General features: G+C 40.5%; 1 protein-coding gene across 3 annotated transcripts in view; it reads left to right on the top strand.

The window, feature by feature from the left end:
* Positions 1-13,648, top strand: part of fhl3a (four and a half LIM domains 3a) — a 109,692-nt gene that overhangs the window by 58,287 nt on the left and 37,757 nt on the right. The window contains exon 1 of one of the 3 annotated variants that reach the window (XM_048557995.2): positions 11,684-11,887. The exons of the other annotated variants lie outside the window; for them this stretch is intronic. The gene's annotated coding sequence lies outside the window, so the exon portion shown is untranslated. Of the gene's footprint in view, positions 1-11,683; positions 11,888-13,648 lie in introns of those variants that run through there. 3 annotated transcript variants of the gene reach the window in all.

Genomic DNA, 13,648 nt, shown 5'->3' with positions numbered 1-13,648 from the left:
AGATAACATTTGCGTTAGTGGATCATATAGAATGACTTCCTTTGAACGGAATATTTCACAAATTGTCATGAGAAAAAATTCAAGTTTGCTTTTTTTTTGCGTAGTATTAATTGAAGAAAAGGTTCTGGGCAGATTGGAAGAATACCCTACTCTTCTTAGTACTATTCAATGTAAGGTAATGCTTGTGATTTTTGTCAGCTGCAGCTCAGTTGGTGGCACTCCTCCTTCTAACAGAAGGTCTGATTTCAAGTCCCACTGTGAGTGAGTCAATCTGAGTGCAGACATCCAGACTGACACTCTCATGCATTATCAAAGAAATGCTAAACTACTGAAGATTCTATGTTTCAGTCGAGATATAAGATCAGCTCATTTGCTGATTCAGGTGCATTTAAAAGATCTTGTGCAGCTTGTTCAAGGACAAAAACAGCTTTACTGCTCATTGTATTTCTGTTGATGGGATCTCACTGTGCATAGATTGACTGACTGCCATGTTTCCAGGACATCCTGTGGTTGCAAAAGTTACTGTAATTTAATGCAAGGCTTTCTTTTCATTCATTAGTGAAGAGCTGCCCGAAGGAAAATTCTTCAATCACAGCTCCCTCAGAGAGCATGTGATTCCCTGAATTTACCAATTACCATGAATCATTTTGGGCATATCTCGCATATCCTGAGGCACTGCATAAATACTACTTTTGTTACAAACAAATAAAAAGTCTCCCTTTGATACTTCAGATGAAATCAGCCTATCGTTGAGCAGAAGTTGGACAAAAGCAAAAGGAGACAATATAAGAACATATTTACACACCTTTTGATTTATTTAACTTAGATTCTCATACCACAAGCCATCAAATGGAACAATTTTGAGAATGTATTAATTCCGATTTTATTTTGGATCAGACGATGTTTCCTTTTCCTGCTACTTTCCTGTTTTTCCATTTTGAAGTTCACATCCTTTATTCCAGAGCAACAGAATGTAGAAAGCTGAGCTACAAGCAGGCAGCTGGATTCTACAGAGCACCCTGATTTATTGTGGATCACAAGAACACGTACTTTTGATTTGCACAATATATGTACAAGATACACAATACTATATCTCTGTATATACAAATACAGTCTACACTTAGTCCATTTGATACATGTAGTCATAAATATACAGTATATATTGCATGTACAAACCATACCTTTAGGTACCAAACCTATAGATATAAATACATACAGAATTTCATGGGGGGGAGCAATCATACTCATTAGCAAGTAATTGTTGACGATGACTGAGATAAGATCTGTATATTTATGTGTATATGAAGTCAAGCATAATTTTAGAAACTACCATATTTTAATTTTCTTATTGCATGATTGACTGAACTTACCTTGATTATAAGGTAACTAATGATATAAAGTACCTTGTGTGACAATTTATTGACTGCAAAATAAAGCAGCTTATTGGTTAACTCAGCGTGGACTGACACATTCTTTAAAACAGAATGAAAAAGCTACATTGCAAGTGAAAGTCCCGAAGAACAGACCATTCACAACCACCATGCCACATGCCTGACATTTGCGTTGTTTTCAAAAAGTCATTAGACATTCTCTCCTGAGAGTCATACATCCACACACACAATTGTCACACATTTCTTTGTTTGCATCGTAGTAGCCTGCTGCTTTATTATCTATACAAATTCCTTTCTAAATATTACAACTTGTGTAACTTTACTCTACTGTGACTTAATGGCAGAATGTGTTTCTCCTTAGTGTGTATTTATGAACTGCAAACAGAAACATGCTTTCCTGCAAGTGATAAATAGAAAGCAGGTGGCCACTTACATATATTTTACAGAATTGGCAAATGAACGGAATACCCCTTAAGGGAAGAAAGAACAATGGTTTCTAACATTTCTCTAGAACACAAGCTCCATGCAATTTAATCATAACCCCATCAATAATTATTCTTCTATTAAGTCATTATACATGACAACATTAATTATTGTAGTAATCAAGATGGTGTAATTTATGTACCTATTGTTCCATATGCTGTTACAACTGTGAAATAACTGCCAGTATTCTATCACAAAGTCACACTTTGTTTACATGTGCACAGTACATTGACTCTAACCAGTTAGCTCAAAGCCAGTCCCTAGACTGAGAAGACCAGAGTCTCCTGTTTATATCTGTCAGGTGGGCCTCTCAAGTTAACAACCCCAAGCAAGGATCGCATAGTCAATAAGATTCCCCTGGCCTTGGCTCCAGTTATGACAGCCTGTTTCTGTTTTATTAAATCTTTAGAAATGTTATTGTATTGCATATTACAATATTCCTTCTTGCTTTGTGTTTTCCGTTGTACACATACATTCATTAGGGTATTCTGGTGACTCAGTGATTAGCACTGCTGCCTCACAGCGCCAGGGACCCAGGCCTGATCCCACCCTCGGGCAACTGTCTCTGTGGAGTTGGCACGTTCTTCTTGTGTCGGCGTGGGTTTCCTCCAGATGCTCTAATTTCCTCCCACAGTACAAAGATGTGCAGGTTAGGTGGATTGCCAGTGCTAAATTGCCCGTAGTTTTCAGGGATATGGAGCTGGGGTGGGTCTGGGTGGGATGCTTTGTGGTTCGGTGTGGATTTGATGGGTCGAAGCGCCTGTTTCCATACTGTAGGCATTTTTTATTTTAAAAAAAAATCTTAAATAACCAGCTGTTATTGTCCCAACCAGTTTTCAGAATGATATTAAGGTCAGCTACAGGAAAGTTTATTTTTCTGCTTGCAGATATTCAGTTAATGGTGACTTATAGTGGTTATAATTACTTAACTCTTCACAGCAAGGTAATTTTACAACCATTCTCAAATCGGCGCCGATTTTATGAATCAAAGTAATGTCACTGAATAGTGATGAGGCCATATTAATAAAAAGTAGTTAGATGTCCATCAAATTTATTCAAAAGCTTGTGTATAAAGATCGACAATGTTCTGTGTACATCAGTCAATGATAAATAAAAGACTAAAACAAATCTCACATTTTACTAGATTTGAACGAGTCAGGTAGGAATTGTTTGCATTATGTGAACTAGCCAGTTTTTATCCAAAAAGTGTTATAAATAATGTAATTGTGAAATATTGAATGTTGGCTAATTAGTGCCTCGTTATGAGAAAATGTGGTTCTCTTTGGGATCATGTCGGAAAACATTCAAAACAAAGTGCTGCGTTTTTCTAACATTGTGTTTAAAATTGAATGGTATTAAAAGGCAATAGTTTTCTAGCATGTTACAAATTTCCAGCATTTTCAGTAATTGTAAATTGACCCCATAATGTGCCATATTTAGAGGAGTACATCAGTGATCAAAGGGGCCTTGGTGTGCAGCTTTGTAGCCCCTTGAAAGTGGAGTTGCAAGTAGACAGGGTAGTGAAGAAGGCGTTTGATACACTTGCCTTTATTGGTCAGTGCGTTGAGTATAGGAGTTGGGAGGTCATGTTGTGGCTCTACTATGACATTGGTGAGGCTACTTTTGGAATACTGCATTCAATTCTGGTCTCCTTCTACAGGAAAAATATTTAAAAACCAGAAGAACTATGGATGCTGTAAATCAGGAACTAAAGCAGAAGTCGCTGGAAAAGCTCGGCAGTTCTGAGGAAGAGTCACTGGATCCGAAATGTTAACTGTGTTACTTTTTTTCTTCACAGATGCTGCCAGACCTGATGAGCTTTTCCAGCGAATTCTGTTTCAGTTCCTGATAGGACAGATTTTGTTAAACTTGAAAGGATTTAGAAAAGATTTACAAGGATGTTGCCAGGGTTGGAGGGTTTAAGCTATAGGGAGAAGCTGAATAGACTGGGGCTATTTTCTCTGGAACCTTGTAGGCTGAGGGCTGACCTTATACAGGTTTATAAAGTCATGAGGCATGGATTGGGTGAATAGTCGAGGTCTTTCCCCAGGTTAGGGAAGGGCATAGGATTAAGGTGTCAAGGGGAAAAATTTAAAATTGACCTGAAGGGTAACTTTTTCATGCAGAGGGTGATGCATGTATGGAATGAACTGCCAGAGGAAGTGTTGGAGGCTGGTACAATTGCAACATTTAAAGGGCATCTGGATGGGTGTATGAATAGGAAGGGTTGAAAGGGATATGGGCCAAATGCTGGCAAGTGGGACTAGATTAATTCGGATATCTGGTCGGCATGGATGAGATGGAACAAAGTGTCTTGTTTCATGCTGTACATCTCTGATTTTATGACTCTAAGAACAGCTATTGTGTATTTATCAGGCTCACTGACTCTGGACTGGAGTTCATTCAGTGTACTGGTTTATTACATCCCAGTACAAGTGTGAAAAATACCTTTCAAACTAGACAACCTGCTGATATAAGTGAGACTACCCTGCAACAATGATAAACAGTATGTGGAAATTGAAACTCAGGTGTCTTTATTTCCTCAAAAGCCCTGTTCTATCTACAGGGTGGGTTAAAATTCTGTCCTAATATCATAAGTACATAAAATGCTCTTTCTATTGTGTTACTATGGCCATAAAGTAGAAATAAGTGACTCAGTGTAAGAGGCGTTTTCCATTTTAACGATTTTAACTTTCTCCACTCGGTAGAAGCAAGGTAGTGGCAAAGTTAAAATCAATATAGTGGAATGACTGCCTTGCTCCATGTCAAGCGTTCAAAGGCTGGGGAGGGACATTACTGGAGCTTTGGTTGTATGGCATTGTGAAATGTCAGCAAAATGGATCACTCCATTTCACTGTAAAGATCAGGCACCTAGCTCACAGGCTCCAAGTCACACCCCGCCCCCGCCACAACCGCCCCAAGAGGATCCCCCTCGTTCTCACACACCACCCTACCAACCTCCGGATACAACGCATTATCCTCCGACACTTCCGCCATTTACAATCCGACCCCACCACCCAAGACATTTTTCCATCCCCTCCCCTGTCTGCTTTCCGGAGAGACCACTCTCTCCGTGACTCCCTTGTTCGCTCCACACTGCCCTCCAACCCCACCACACGCGGCACCTTCCCCTGCAACCGCAGGAAATGCTACACTTGTCCCCACACCTCCTCCCTCACCCCCATCCCAGGCCCCAAGATGACATTCCACATTAAGCAGAGGTTCACCTGCACATCTGCCAATGTGGTATACTGCATCCACTGTACCCGGTGCGGCTTCCTCTACATTGGGGAAACCAAGCGGAGGCTTGGGGACCGCTTTGCAGAACACCTCCGCTCAGTTCGCAACAAACAACTGCACCTCCCAGTCGCAAACCATTTCCACTCCCCCTCCCATTCTCTTGATGACATGTCCATCATGGGCCTCCTGCACTGCCACAATGATGCCACCCGAAGGTTGCAGGAACAGCAACTCATATTCCGCCTGGGAACCCTGCAGCCATATGGTATCAATGTGGACTTCACCAGTTTCAAAATCTCCCCTTCCCCTACTGCATCCCGAAACCAGCCCAGTTCATCCCCTCCCCCCACCGCACCACACAACCAGCCCAGCTCTTCCCCCCCCACCCACTGCATCCCAAAACCAGTCCAACCTGTCTCTGCCTCCCTAACCGGTTCTTCCTCTCACCCATCCCTTCCTCCCACCCCAAGCCGCACCCCCAGCTACCTACTAACCTCATCCCACCTCCTTGACCTGTCCGTCTTCCCTGGACTGACCTATCCCCTCCCTACCTCCCCACCTACACCCTCTCCACCTATCTCCTTTACTCTCCATCTTCGGTCCGCCTCCCCCTCTCTCCCTATTTATTCCAGTTCCCTCACCCCATCCCCCTCTCTGATGAAGGGTCTAGGCCCGAAACGTCAGCTTTTGTGCTCCTGAGATGCTGCTTGGCCTGCTGTGTTCATCCAGCCTCACATTTTATTATCTATATAAGTGTTCAAATATACTTTTTTGTGTCAAATAGATGTTCAAAATCTAATCACAAGCAATTTAATTGGTTTCCTTAAACTGCAACCAGATCATTCCACCAAACTCTGCCATAATCTGTGAACATAATCAGCCTTGAAATGATAGTTAGTAACAGCAAGCTGGAAAATTGTTCCACTTCACTGGTAGCACTTACTATTATCCACAATAATCACAGATTTCAGAAATCTATTCTACGACTCAACTTAAACTGATTTATATTTTCAGCAAGAATATAATAGTGGAATACATTTCATAATACATTGGTTTTATCCTGAGCATATGTGCAGGTTTTGTGTCGAGTGAATTACTGTGTCTCTTGTTGCTTTCTGTTCCAAGCAGAGTGTTTAGATAGGAGCTTGCACTCCTTCAAACTGACTTTCCACACTTTATGATATCACGTGGCAAAAATCACTTTAGGTACCTTTGCGCTATGGCTGGAAGCCACAAGGATGTGGGTTTTATCTGGACTTCATGAGCAATTACTTTCCACTTCCTCAGTCAGATCCCAGTGGTTATAGAGCAGAAACTTAATTTCGCAACAGTACCCGCAGTCCTTTCACATCAGTTCCAATAATCAAATCTGCAACTTTTCGAGTAATTGTTTTTTCAACATTTGTATTTTTTTTAACCAAGAACTTCTGGATTGAACTGGTCTAAGAAGCTTCAACTTTAAAAACATTTTTTCTAACTTTTCCTCCTATGCTTTTGTCTCCTTTCTGTCCCACTTTTCTTGAATTATTTTCTTTTCCTCATTATAATCTGTAGTATATTTTAAAGATCTTAAAGCTTTGCAGCAATTACACCAGTTTGAGTGCAGGAACTTATTTTTACATTATGTAAAGAAATTTGTGTCTACAGAGATGGTAAGACAGGATGCCTTATCTAGTTCCATGTGATCTGACATGACTGACACCCATGGTCAAATGTTATTCCGTTTATTCTACAGAATGCCTACTGCATGCTTCCCCAATTAGCTTCCTCTTCCTACAGCTTTCTTTACAGTCTTGAGTAAGCCAGGCTTAACCAAACAGGCAAAGTAACCATCAATTGTAAACAGTCTCACCTAATTGAACACAGAACAACTGAATGCTCTGCCTTACTTTTATGTAATTCCTCTGTATGCTTTCTACCCTTCCTTCCATGTCTCCAATTTTGTCCCCATCCCCTCTTTTGTTTTTACTCTTTTTTTAAAAAAAATTCTCTGCGTAACATTTTCTTTGGCTGAAGGACATTTCCAGTCAAGATGCTAACTATCCACCGCAAAGTAAGTTTTTGAATTGGCAAAAAAAAGCAAAATGGAGGGAACGCCTTCCCTGTTTGCAGCTTTTGCACAAATACTTCAACCTCAGCTGCAAAGTGCCTGTCACTTTGGTTTAATCACAGCCATTTTTCTACAATAAAAGTCCTTGCAGCGGTGAGATCAGAATTTCCGGGCCTCAAATGTTTTCTTCTGCTGTGTTGATGTGTTGTGTGGCATTGCACAATTGCTGTCAGACTTTTTTTGAGGGAAAACGTTGCCTTATTTGTAAAAACTATACATTTCTGTCATATTCTAAGTCTAGTAAAACAAGGGAGAAAGGATGTACTGCAGCTGGTTAGAATTATACTTCAAAGTGTTTCACGTGATTTGTCAAGTAAATCTTTAACCATCCACATTCCCCAAAGGACGTAGTCTCTTGTACAGACTGCCATCTGTATCTCGTATGTGTCGAGTAATCATACAGAGAACTGTGTGTTCTGCAATTTAGCCTGATAACAACTGGCTGGCCCAGAAAAAGCTTTATTTGAGTTAAAATAGCTCTTCACGAATGGCCCTGATATGTAAAGTGCTATCTGTCTGCAGCTAGTGCTATAGTTGTGGTTCAGGGAGGGGAAAATTGGACAGGTTTCCTACTCTTGAATGCTATTTCTGACATAAATGCACCCTTGTCCATTTGAGAGAGGAATAAGATTGGCTGTGGTGCTCCTAGCCATGCATGAGTGTTGTTCTTTGAATGAGACCGCAGGAAGCAATCAACTTTTTGAAACCTATAGCCCTTGAAGAACTTCATGCATTCAGAAGATGGTTAAACATTGGAAAGAACATTTTAATAGCTTTACATTGGGGTATGTGTTGATAAAAGGTTATAATCATCGAGTGGAGAATGATTCCCAACTGCACAGAATGTGTTGTTCCTTTTGTCAGAAAGAAAGTTGTGCTCTGACAGCAGAGGAAAAAAATGAAGAGTTGCATAACTTGGAACTTTGAGAAGATATTGGCCAGGTACCATGTGATTAGGAAGTATATGCTGGATAGTGATGGGAAAGCAACTCTAGAGGAGCAATCCTGATCTGAAGCCAAGTTTGCTGAAATACAATGTGTTATTAACATCAAAAGTGGCTTAGCAGTGCATTCCAAGGTTTTGAGTTCTAGTTTATCAAGGTCTGATAAGATTGTTCCCCTCTCTCTTGACGATTAGGATTTTGTGGTGGTATCAGAGCTGTCTTGAAAACACAGATTAGCAATAATAAGAAAAGTCCTTTTATGGTTTAAAGCAGAATTTAAAAAAGCTCATGCTGTATGAGCTGCTTCAAATGTTGAAGATTATAAAATACACTATGTGGAAGTGCTGGTGTTGGACTGGGGTGCACAAGGTCAGAAGCCCTCCATTTTGCAATACCAGGTTATAATCCAATAGGATTATTTGAAATCACAAGCTATTGGAGCACAACCCCTTCCTTTAAGTTCAGTGAGAGAGAAGAGCACACAGGCACATAGTTTATAGGCAGAGAGATCAAAAGATCATATAACTAGTGAGTGCAGTGTTGAATAATAAGCCTCTGTACGTGTCCAAGAGTGTTGGGCACAGTAAAGTGTCAACAGCTGAATAACTAGTGAAGGAATGATCTGTAATCGGATTAAGTGAGGCAGAGAGATAATTACAAAAAATTAACAATAAGGTGGTACTGTAGACAAACTAAGTGACTGGAATAATGTGACGGTTATAGAAGTTGCATGCTGAGAACCTAACCTAATTCAAAACTGTACAAACTAAGATGGAGATCATGACGCCATCACATTGATAAATTGTTAAACCAGGAAAGTAAGGAAGATTTTACAAATAGATAGGTGTAGTGGATTACATGTAGCATGACATGAACCCAAGATCATGGTTAAGATCATCATCATCATCATGGGTACGGAATTTAGCTATCAGTCTGTGCTCGGCGATTCTGCATTATGTATCTTGAAGTCTGCCTTGGAGGATGCTTACCTGAAGATCGGACACTGAATGTCCTTGATTGTTGAGGTATTCCCCAAATGGGAGGGAGCATTCCTGTGTGGCGATTGGTGCATGGTGTCCATTGTTCCCTTGTCATAGCATCTGCATGATTTCGCCAATATCCTGCGCATCGGGGCATCCTTGCCTGCAGTGTATGAGATAGACAATGCTGGCCGAATCACATGAATATTTGCCTTGCAAGTGGTGGGTGGTGTTCCTGTGTGTGATGGTGGAGTCCATGTTTGTGATCTGATATGTCTTGCAGATGTTGCCATGGCAGGGTTGTGTGGTGTTGTGGTCGATGTTGTCCTAAAGGCTGGGTAGTTTGCTGCGAACAATGGTCTGTTTAAGGTTTGCCAGTTGTTTGAAGGTGAGAAGTGGAGGCATAGGGATAATCTTGGCAAGGTGCTCATTACAACCTTCAACACATCGATGACAAAGAACGAGGCATAATCTCACCATTCTGGGGAAGTACTGGATGATGAAGAAAGGTACTCTGTCAATCATTTCCTGTGTCTGGCTTCTGAGGAGGTCATGATGGTTTTTTTGCTGGGGCACATTGGAACTGGCGATCGATGAGATGAGCATCATATCCGACTCTTTTATGTCCTTCAAAACCTTTGCGGTGTCCATCGAGTTTCCCCTCATCTGAGCAGATTCTGTGTATGCACAGGGCTTGTCCATAGGGGATGTCGTCTTTAATATGTTTGCAGTGGAAGCTGGAGAAGTGCAGCATCGTGAGGTTATCTACGGGCCTGCGGTAGAGTGAGGTATTGAGATGTCTGTCCCTGATGAAGATGTGTGTGTCCAAGAATGAGCTTGATTCTGAAGAGTAGTCCATGGTAAGCCTGATGTTGGGATGAAACCTGTTGATATCACTCTGTGGTTGTTTGTGATTCCTCGCCATGAGTCCAATTGAGGAAAATGTTGTCACTGTACCTGGTGTAATGCGTTGGTTGGAGGTCCTGTGCAGCAAAGAAGTCTTGCTCGAACTTGTGCATGAAAATGTAGGCATATCGTTCCCCATGGCTGTTCTGTGTCTGGATGAAGAACTGGCTGTCGGAGGTGATGATGTTGTGTCGAGAATGAAGCGCATGAATTGTAGGATGGTGTCTGGAAATTGGCAGTTGTTGGCGTTGAGTACTGAGGCTGTTGCAGTGACCCTGTTGTCATGGAGTATGATGGTGTAGAGTGCTGAAACGTGCATTATGACGAGACTTTTTGCGCAGAAATAGAGTTAAACGGTAACCATAGCTACATTCCTCTTGCCCCAAGACACATTTACTGATACCAGTACATCTGTTAACTTTGAAAAGGTGTAATGCTCTTATAAAAGCTCGCTCCTTTTTCATGTGTAAAGGTAGAAAAGTAGAACTCCACATTTTACACAAGAGTAGAGCATACAGCTGCTGAGTCTGCTCCATCTTTCAATATGATTATAGCTGATCTTTGTCCTCTACTCCATTTTTCCACCTGTTCCCAAAAATCCTTTGATTTCCTGAGAGACCGTAAATCTATTCCATCCAATTAAGTACTTTTTGAAGTGAAAATTCTTTTGTAATGCGGGGAATTACAGCAGGCAATTTGCATACATTAAGGTCTCTGAGTGCAGACCAGAAAATCTCTCTCAGATATTGATTTGAGGGTTCAGCACTGACTAAGACACTGGGAATAACGTTCCTGCTCCTCTTTTTTTAGTTCTGTCAGTTCATTCCACAGAACAGCTAGGAAGAACTTTGGTTTAAAGTCTCATCTGAAAGATAGCACTCCTTCTTCTTTTTGCTCATTAACATCAACCTGTTCAAGGCCTGGAGTGGACCTTGAACCTCTGTTTCTAACACAGACAAAAATATAACTACTGAGCTAAGTTGGCAATGCAATTCCAAAATTAAGACAGTGTCTGTACTTAAATTATTTTACTGGATCTAAAGAGCTTTGGGACTTGCTGAACTTGTGCAAGAAACTCAATAAATGCAAGTCCTAGGCTTAAGGCATAGTTACAACAGGCATTTGCTGGTTTGCAGAACAGCTCAGCCTCTGTGGCATAATCAAAGAAAAATCATAACTAATTCATCTAAAAAGATTATAGATGAGACCGTCCAACATAACAGCTTAAATGGAAACAGCAGTAACACCAAGAATAGATCCACTGTACATATATAATTAGCTTGTGGTCTCATAGTTTGGCCACTGAGTACAAAGAAAAGACTGTACTAAAGTGTTTTGAAGTACATTTTGTTCACTGATTTTTTACAAAAGTAGGAGGAGGAAGAAGCACAGTGAAAAGTCAGGGATGTATTGCTTTTTTTTTCAGGAATTTAGTAGCAATAGCACAGTAATTTAAAGGTCTTGGGTGGGGGATGTTCCATTGTTTATGCAGCAATATCACACAGGGCAGTTTTAATGCAGCTTACGTCCAATGATCTGCACTTGATTATAGCAAAGATCAATAATCATAAGTACGTCAGAATTGAGGGCAGTTCCGTAGATGTTGAAATCTCACATTTCAGGCTGTCAGTTTCTGTAACTACAACTGTAACTACAGATACTTTCTAAACTGGACCCACTTCAGAAATGCTGATTTTATCTTTTCTTCATACACTGAACAATCAACGAAAGCACAAAACATTCACAATTTGTACAGAAAAAAATCTGGGAAAGTTCCAGTCTGATGCAAGGGAATTGACCCTCTGTTTCTCATCACACATACTGCATGACCTGGTGAGTTTTACAGCCCTTTTTTCTACTTCTTATTTCAGATTTCCAACATCTGCAATGTTTCATGTTTGTATTAGTGTCACAGACTGAGTAAGCTGATCATTCAAAGTAGTAACCAGTGTAGCTGTAGAATTTCCTGAAACCCCTCTAATTACCATGCTACTTCTAGTAATTAAGTTAAATCTGCAGAGTTTCTTTCTTTAGTGCAACAAACCTTACTTTCACCATCTGGTCATAATAATTAGAGGGAATTTTCTTCACTCTCTCATGTATACTGTGTAAAGGAAAAGGTCTCTTCGAACTGTATGGTAAATGATAATTACAGCCAGTGTGAGTCAGTATGATCTTGTTTTGCAAGTTACAGTTGCAAGGAGAGAAACTGGTGTAGCATTGAAAGACTGTATCAGGAGAGTTGTTGTACACTGAATAGTAGATGGAGAAGATTCTTGAGCTCTCTGCAGAACTTGTTTTTTTTGATGTAAGGCTTTGGTATCCAGAAGGATTGCTAACTAATAACATGCATGCATCACGAAAGAGAATGCTTTGGGGGAAATTGTCTTCAGTTTGCATCTGTTCTTGCTGTGAAGCTGATTGGTTGATGGAGGAGAGGGATATCATAGGAGATGATGGGAATGAGCCAACACTGTAAAAGTATAAAAATAATTTGGCAACTCTAACGGAGTAGCATTTGGCCTCCTTTTGGATGACTGAAGTGATTGGTATCGCTGACCGCTTACTGACTTCTAACCTGGCAAAGCCCAGCCTGCTACATGAAATATTTCAGCAAACTGCATCACATCCAAAGCAGTTGAAAAGAATACCGTCTTTGTGCAAGTAAGGCTCCCCACCTTCTGGTGTTTCTGAGCCTGAATCAACAATAGTAGGGTCTGCAAAACACAAAAAAAACTTGCATTTCACCTTTCCTGACCTCAGGACATGACAAAGTATTTTACAGCCAATGAAGTACTTTTAGCGTACAGTCACTGATATAAAGTAGGAAACACAGCAGTTGATTTCCACACAGCAAGGTCCCTTTAGCAGCCTTAAGATAGTGGCCATAAGATCATTTTTTTTAGGGGTAGCTTGAGGAATAAGTATCAGCTAAGATACCACGGAGAATGCCCCTGTTCTTCAGAATAGTGCATTGGGATTTCTTATGGCCACCTTTCAGGGCAGATTTGGCCTTTTATACTTAGTCTCTTCTGAAATACAGCACCTCAGGTGCTCAGTTGTTTGGATGAAAACTAAAAGGTTTAAAAAGAAAAGACTAACATTTGACAAGAAGAATAGTGCCTATTCCACAGAAAAATATGCCTGCTGCATGGATAGTTTGACTCTCTTTGTTTGCCCATGGAATTTCACTACACCAACCTCTTTGTCAGCGTTGCATAGAACTTGTGAAATGCTGAATCACTCCCAAATATAGCCCCTTCACATTTACAGAGCATGATTCCATTCTTCACACAACCAAAGGTTACCAAGGCATTGTCATAGTTTCTAAGTTAATGTTTCACTTTGGATTATGATTTTGTGTTCTATTTACATCAAATTGTTGGAATATGAACTGAAATTGAGGAATTTTCACATTGATTATTCTAATTCCTAGATAATTGAAACCTGGTGGAATTTGGAAATCCTTGACAAGCTAATATTAGTTAGGTTTTCAGTGCTTTGATTATTATAAGAACAGGTTACTGCTTCTCTATGTATTGGTGGGGGTGGGGGTGGGGGGAACCCAACTTACTCAAACGCTTTACTGTCTCT

The sequence above is a fragment of the Stegostoma tigrinum genome, chromosome 24 (assembly GCF_030684315.1).
Source record: "Stegostoma tigrinum isolate sSteTig4 chromosome 24, sSteTig4.hap1, whole genome shotgun sequence".
In the NCBI taxonomy this organism is placed as follows: Eukaryota; Metazoa; Chordata; class Chondrichthyes; order Orectolobiformes; family Stegostomatidae; genus Stegostoma; species Stegostoma tigrinum.
The sequence above is the reverse complement of the archived record's forward strand: the minus strand, read 5'-3'. Positions and strand labels throughout refer to the sequence as shown.